This window comes from Bidens hawaiensis, unplaced genomic scaffold (assembly GCF_021521415.1).
Source record: "Bidens hawaiensis isolate Kalapana, Puna unplaced genomic scaffold, B.hawaiensis_p1.1 tig00002236_1, whole genome shotgun sequence".
In the NCBI taxonomy this organism is placed as follows: Eukaryota; Viridiplantae; Streptophyta; class Magnoliopsida; order Asterales; family Asteraceae; genus Bidens; species Bidens hawaiensis.
The window spans coordinates 2,865,477-2,874,067 of NW_027491119.1; the positions used below are offsets into that span (position 1 = coordinate 2,865,477).

At 34.3% G+C, this 8,591-nt stretch overlaps 1 pseudogene; it reads right to left on the reverse strand.

The window, feature by feature from the left end:
• Positions 1–4,034: 4,034 nt before the first annotated feature.
• LOC143611347 (putative methyltransferase PMT15 pseudogene) lies at positions 4,035–4,811 on the reverse strand (annotated as a pseudogene).
• Positions 4,812–8,591: the final 3,780 nt, after the last annotated feature.

Genomic DNA, 8,591 nt, shown 5'->3' on the forward strand with positions numbered 1-8,591 from the left:
CGATGTTGTTTTAGAATTAGTAAAAGTGGAGAGGAAAATCACTTTTTTCTGTGACTTCTTCTACTCTCATCTGCCAGTCGGTTGGAAATAGTATGACGTTATTTTTTGCATTTTTATTACATAAAAAGGTTTTTGGGTCTACCCATCCCTCGAATTATGTTAACCTCGCCCTTCTCATATCCTACTAATAGTTTGCTTCAAATTGGATTTCACATGCTATGTTTGTTTGTTTGTTTTTTAATTTTGTAGCGATCGGGAGAATGCAAAATCCCTTATTGCCGGCTATGACTCCTTTTTTGCAGAGGCCAAGCATAAATACAATGTTTCTGGCTTTGTTCCTTTCGGAGACCCTGTTACAAATGAGTATGACTCGGAGACCCAACTCCGGAAGAAAGCGGTTTTTGCGATAATGAGTATTATTCATTCACGGAAGACGCCTACACGGGTGACATTTATGCAATGGGATGCACATTATATATCATTTTATTGTAAACTCTGTTCTTGCTTTGGCATAGATTATCACCATTTAGAGGGCGCTTCAGAGGATGATGTGGTTTTGATGAATATGGGAAGAAACGGCTAGCTTCCAAGTGATGTTTTCTTACAGGGATATGGTTTTCACATACCCTCAAGTAATTTTATTTTACTTTTTATGCAAACATTGTTGGTGTACTATTTAATGTCGTATATATTGTCGTGTAATATTTAATTTCTCGGCATATCATATGATATTAATTATTATGGTACTAATGAAAATTATCGTGGTCTTAAAATAACTTTTTAGTTGTTTTTTTATGATATTATAATGGTTCGATTTAATCTGAATCGAAATTGTTATTAATTAATTAATGGTTTTTCTTATCAATATCTATATTATATATAAAGCTGAATACCAAAGGACTTCTAGTTCAATGGTATCTTAGTGGTGGGATAAGACCTAATGACCATAAGGTCCTGGTTCGAATCTCAAAAGAGGGGGTTTTTCTCAAAATATTAAGTTTTCCTGAATTGGTGGCTTGGTGGTGGATATGATCGCGTGGTATCACTGATGACACGATGATACTCCAGCGGTCCGTGAGTGATCCAAATTAGTTGTTCAAAAAAAAAATATATATATATATATATATATATAAAGCTAAATGACCTTTTAAATTTTAAGATGTATTAAATTTGTTGCTTCAAGGACAAGCAATTATGCATAATATTAAGACATTTTAGGGGTAATTTTGTCTTTTAACAATTTTGTCTTTTAGCAAAATCATGTACATTGATTTTTAAGTTATTAAAAAATAATTACAAGTTTATAACATTATCACATGTTAATATTTTTTAAAAAACATTATACCATAAAAACGAGTATTTTATTCTTTTTAATTTGAGTATGACATTGCTATACTTTTGTCATTTTAAAAACTTAATGTGTTACGTGATTACCATTAGGGACCATCAAACAGGTTGGGCGAGCTCGGCCATTTGGGTCATGGGTTGAAAAGGTTAAAGGTTGGAATGAGTCCATACAAGAAAAGGTTAATTTGGTTTGGATCGGGTTGGGACGGGTTCTGGTCGAAAGGGATCAAGTCAGAACAAATTTCGGGTTAAAACAGTGTCAGGCTGTATGGGTCGCGGGTCAAGACGCGATCAATTTAGCTTTACGTGCACACCGACACCTGATTGTGTTTTGTGACGTGCTTACTAATATCGGTTAAGCTTCCAATGCCACATTACGAGCATAATATCGTTGGGCTACGCGCGCACTGTTTTTAAGTCACTCACATACTTAAACGATAACACCGGTTACACATTCGATGCCATGTTTCCATGCATACCTCGCCGCATCGCGCGGGCACTCAGCTAGTTGTAAACAAAAACCAGAGATTGAAACCAAATGTGAATAGCATTAGTCATTCCCGTACACTGTTAGATCAAATTAACAAAATATTCAAACCAGTTCTAAATTTGAATGATTATATTAAAGGATCGAGATGTGCAAGGAATGAGCAAAACTTTTAAGAGTTTGACTTTCAAGAATTATTTTATATTTATTATTATTTTCGTCACTCACTTTTTGAGTTTCACTCTTATTTTGTTTAAACTATTTAATTCTTCTTGAAAGGATGATTTAATTTTAATAAAACTCTGAATCATTTTTCTCCCAAACCTTTAGATTTTTGAAGCTTTTACCTTAACCTCGTGTTGTAGGTTTGTTCTGCATAATCATGTATTTGCACTTTTAGGTTATTCGGTTGCTAAGTTGTCTATGAGCTTATTATTGCTGGGCTACTGAGTTTCTTGGAAGATATTATAAAAGAAAGCATTGGGCCAACGAACCGGCTTGGGATATGGTCGGTTCGTGATGGCCGGAAACCTTTCCAAGTCATACAACGAACCCGCTAATTTGTTTTGATCACGCCATTTAATAGCAACCTCATCATAATGGGCCTGATAAAGTAACCCAAAAAAGAGTTTGTGAGGAGGCCATCGTCAGTGTTCGAAGAAGAGCTACGGATTATGAAAAATGCCCAAAAGTTGTCGTCTCTAGTCTTCTTTGAATCTGTTTCCTATCTCCTTTGTTATTGTTTGAGTTCTCGTTGTAATCATTCTATTGAATTAATCGAATCACAGTAGTTATTGCATAATATGTTCTCTCTTTCGTTTTGTCAACTTGAATACACAATGGAAACCTTTCCACTATTTTATCCGTACTGTTATTCAAAACGATACATTATTCAATCCATCTTTTGTTTAACTATTTTAGCAACTTCCATAGGAACTTAGGAAACATGCATGAATCTTCACACTTGCAAAGTTCCTATGAAACCCTCCGGTTCGAGTGGTAAGGAAAGTGGGCAGATGTGAACAATTACACACATAGAGCGTGCGGCGTTCAATTTTGAGTCGGTTATAACGGTAAAATCTCAAAAAGTGGGTTATTACGACTAGAATTGTATGGCTTGATTTGGAACCAGTTTGAGCTTTGAAATAGGCTGCCGATTTGGAACCGTCGGCTGATATTCTATGGCGTGACACTTACTATTTAGCGTTAATGACATTGCAACATTGTGAAGTAGTGAAACTGTGAAAGACTTTCGTCGAAGTCTAAAACGGGGCTCAAACTCTTTTTTAGGCTTATCGGGCTCAAACTCTTTAGTTATGTAACGTAAGAACGACTAAACAAGTAACAACGTCGTTTTTAGGCTTATCGGGCTAATTTGTTCAATTATACTAGAAACTGAAGGTGCACAAACCGGGTATTTTTTGTTGGACATAATTTCCATCTTTATAGGCCCGTCACGTGTAGGTGACCGGGTTGGACCTATTGGGCCCGTGAGATTCGTTAATGAGGTAATGGGTTTTATTATATTTGGTAATTTCTTGGCTAACAAGTTAGGCTGTCTATATAAACCAAGTCATGGTTAGACATTATAGCATGTGTGAGATGCAACCGAGTTAGGGTTCATCTAGAGACACATGCACGATGTAACCGAGTTAGGGTTCATTTAGATGCAATCAAGTTAGGGTTTCATCAAGAGTCAAACCGAGTTAGTGTTTAAGAGTTGTAATAAGTTTTTTGAGTTATATTTTCTGATTAATATAAACGAGAGTTAGTGGTTTTATTCATGTTGATTATCGATCTGGGACTTGATTTTTAGGAAACGGAACCAGTTAGGTTCCGGGTATTGTCAACAAAAGCCAAAACCGAGTCAGGTAGGAACCGGTTCCGAGTATAGTCTGGTATCTGACCGTGTTTTCTAGGTTTTTTCTCGGGTTCCAGGTAGGGTCGGGTCGGTTTTGACTGGGTAAATACAGGTCTAGGGAGAAACACGATACCAGATCATACCTGCGGGTCAGGTATGGGTAGGAACCAATTCCAGGCCAAATACACGAGGTCGGATCCATGTTCATGTATTTTGTGCACCTTTACAAGAAACTAAAACAACCTATTATAATCATCTAATGGATATAATTTAATAAGATATACTTACTTCGTAGTTGCCACCCCAAAAAAAAATTCCCATTACTTTGGAATATGTTTATTATGATTTATGAATATGAATTATCGAAGTGTTTATAAAAATCCCATTATTGGTTACTTTTAGGGGCCGAGGCCGTCCAGTATTGCTTCTAGCGATGAGTAGTTTTTCTCGATCAAGCGGTCCGTCTTCATGATCAACCAATCCGGTTTGCCATTGGAGTTCTTCAGCGATATTCTGTGCGTTGACTAGTCGTCTCGAATTATTACACTTCCTTGCGGTCTTAAAATCCAGTCCATTTCCAACAATACCAAATATATGAAAATCATTTGTGAAATTATACCTATAAATATAATAATAAATGTCTCAAAATCTTACTTGTCTTTATATAAAGTAAAAATTGTGTCTCCATGAATGAAATCATATGTTCTTGGATATGTAGACATTTAGTTTATAATAAAGAATAAAAATGATGATTTAACAAGTTAAATCAGTAAATTAAAAGAATGAAGATTACCAATTTTGATAAGTTCCGATCAACCCTCGCTCATATATAACTCCAAGGGTATTCATGACCCATACTGGATCATTGTCGAGAACAAGCACGGCTGCAAAACCTCCCAAGTAGGAATTCATATCTAGCAAGTTACGGTACCGTCCTCTCTCTGCCAGCTGTTGGTCTAGTGTCTTGTAATATGATAACCTCGTCTTCCAAAGATTTGTGTCAGCCTTAAAATTTTCTTCTGTAATATCTCCAACGTCTTGACTAATGATTCTCGGTGGGGTTGACGTTAATCTTTCTGGCCATTTTGCCCCTTGTCCACCTCCAGATATTTCCATGATAATGGAATATCATGGAAACATCTGGTAACGGAGTCAAACATGTCTCCATCTTAGTATACCTATACAAAGTGTTTTGGTTAAAAAAAAAGCGCACACGTGTCAAGAAAATAATGTGTAACATATAAAGTATCAAAGTGTTTATAATATTACCAAGCCATATCCGGATCTTGATTTTAGCGAAATTGTGGCTTCTTGAAAATTTTACGAGTGATTTTGTAATGAACATGATTTGCTCGATTTGTCCCAATCTTTCCAACGGCGCTCCCAATTAATAGGCGGGCCCGAGAGAATCCAATATCCTCCCAAGCGTAAAACCCTATCAACTTCAATCAAATAAAGACCATCTACAATAAAAAAATGTGCATTATCAATAATATTGATACGAAATATACAAAAACTGAATTGTTGTTGCTGTCTCGACCAGGTCAGCCTGTTTACGGACGTATTTTTGGGGCCTTAAACATTTTATTTTAACATGATTTTTTGACAGAAGTTCGCTAATATCATAACTGATATTGTGAAATTTTTATAGATTTTTCTGAAAACTTATGGTGTGGTTTTTGTAATTGTTTATTAACGAAGTAAGGAGTTTCAACAACCAGATCAGCCTAGTTACGGGTGTCATTTCGGGGCCTTAATCCTTTTTGTTTTTGATGAATTTTGGACAGAAGTTGTCTACATCATAATTGATTTTATGTAATTTTTGGAGATTTTTATGAAATTGGTTGATGTGGTTTTATGAATATTTTATTAATAAAATACAGATTTCAGCAATATGTTTAATAATGCTGTAGCGGGTCAAAAGGGTACACATTCAGAAGTTGTTTAATAATTAGGATATATAATCTTGTTAGTTTGAGTTAGTGAGTTATATTGAATATCAAGAATGCTTATTTTAGTGGATTCTGACTCGTTAGTTTATACTTATACGAATAGTACATATAAAAAAACAGAGAGGCGATCATCTTGAATTGTTCACGGTTAATCAAGAAGTACTAAACCTTCCGGTGTATGCATTCGAGGACGCGAAGCTTGTAGAGTTAAATATCGTGTAATACATCGAGCTAATGACCCGAAATCAAGGTATGAATTTATACATTGTCATAGTGAGTTAAAGCATCAAAAACGGGTCAGACGTACAAGTTTGGTCAGCGTACCATACTCCGAAGGGGGTCTTGTATACATTGAGCTAAGTGTATCATACACCAACAGGGGATTTTTGAGAAAAGTTTCTGGTTTAAATTAAGATTCTTTTCATAATTTATACTATTATTCACTTAGCTATTACTAACGAATGGATGTGGATATTTGTATGTGGCTATAGGTAAATAACATGCGGATGGGTGATCAATGCAAGTGTTGGATTAAGTGGATGCTATAGAAGAGGGCGTTGGATATGCCAAGGAGACTATCAAGAAAATTGATGATCGAAAGCTACCATGTGATCAAGTCTTGGGAACGGGCCAACGATGTAGAAACGGGCCAACGATGTAGAAGGGAGAAATTATTTCTATGAATTATATAAGCAATTTTTGTCGAGTCACTTTCATTTTGTGACGAGTTTTGAAGTATGTCTCTAAGGTCGGTTTGTTTGCGTGTTATTTGAGTTACGCGTATTTTTATAAACGACTTATGATTAAAGAGATTTCGTTTTCGTAAGGATTTGTTTCAATACGAGAAGGTCACGACGTGGTTTTATAGTAAAAGAAAATATAACCAATATAATTTACTCATTTCCGTTGTGTTAAGAAAGTGTAACCGACATCATGAGAACAATGATTTTTATCGAGTAATCTTAAAAGATTAATAATGATAAAAAAAATATTTGGGCCTATTTTTCGCAAAAGTGTTTTAAATGTTTTATATTTAAGTTTTGGGTGTTTCATTTTGTGAGAGAGAGAACAAGATAGAGTGAGTTAGAGAATTGCTTTGACAAAAGGTTAGTTGTCTTATGTATGCTTCCTATTTATATTCATAAAATGCCCAATGAGCTTGCGTACAATGGCCTTGGGCCCAATATTAGCATTACAAGACAAGCCCTATAAACTAAACAATACAAAAGACTTAATCATAAACAAAACGAGGCCCAACATTCGGAACCCAAGGTAATGTATTTGTTAATCACAATTTTGGTTGATTTTTGCACTTTGGATTTGATTGCTACCATAAATTTAGGGTATACCTTGGTTTAAATGAATTTTATATCTAAATCTTAATTCAAGTTAACCAAATCTTATGACTAATAAGATTTAATTGGTCATATTTCAAGGATTTTTATGTAGCAGATTACTAAATGATGTTGTAATATATTTACATTATATGCAACTATTTGAGTATTTAAAGATCTATTGGGCTTTAATATCAGTTTTAGATATAAACATAAGTGCTGTCAAAATTGGTCTAGGCGCTAGACTTAGTACTCACAACTCCCTGGTCGACTGGGCAGCGCCTAGCGACTTCTGCAACCATGATTGTAAGCTCAAGTTAAGCCTGTGCTTATCTTGAAATTGAACTATAAGAAAAATAATTAGTTTTACGCTCTTCATTTCATTATGTTTATTATTTGGCTAATCTATGAATAATTATTAAAATGACCTCTAATACCTCTCTTTTTTAGGATATCTTCTGTATTCTAGATTTATATCATTTATATGTATGAATTTTTGTTATATTATAATTATATATGCATAGCTTAAGCTGCCAATTTTTTCTTGGTGTAATTAGGAATGTAATCGAATCGAACGTTCAGTGAACCGTTCAGCGGGAAGTCAGTTTATGTTCACTTATTTACTAAAGAAACGAACATGAACAATGTTCGTTTAATTAGACGAACAAACACGAACACATGTTTGTTCATTCATTTATGTTTGTGAACGTTCGTTCATTTATATTCGTTTATGTTCATTTATTTATGTTCGTTATATATTTTTTCGTTTATGTACTTAATGTCTTATAGTTGTTCGTCTGTGCTCATTGAAGTGTGTTCATTTATGTTCGTTTACGATTGTTCATATATATTTCTTCAATTATGTTCATTTATGTTTGTAAACTATTCGCTTAGATTTTTAACGAGCGAACATAAACAAATACAAACATGTTCATTTTTTAAACGAACGAACAAGAACACAAATATTTGTTCGATTAACTGTTCTGTTTGTTTAAAGTTAAACGAACAAGCACGAGCATCCTTGTTCGTGTTCGTGATCCACTCACCCGGATTAATATTCGTTTCACAAATTCCATTTTTGTAAAAATTAAATTTTTTATGTAAAAATGTATTTGCATTCACATTGTTAATTGCTAGTCTTATTCTCTATCCTAATCAGCCTTGTTATAAATGTTGCACATCCCACATGAATAGCAAGCCACCTTATATCCCAGCAGTATGCTTATATATATATGAACTTAAGGAAACAAATGACAACCATCATCTCTCTTAATCTTGCACAAAGCATGCCCTGTGTATCCTCTGCCTCCAAATCAAGATAATATCGGTTTTGCATTCTCATTATCGTCATCTTTGAATATAAAATGAGCCGAAGAAATTTACTTGGAAATTTCACTCACACTCAATCTACTCGAGTCAAAGATATATGCATATTGCTTGTGAATGATGATTATCTTTGTCAAAGTATTGTTGCAGATATGCTTGATCACTGTCGTTACGAAGTTTCACGTATATGCTTCGATCTATCATAACTTATAGTAGTTGTTTTATTATGAAAAATATGAACTTTGTTATTATTATTATTTTTACGTATCATTTTTGCAGATTTT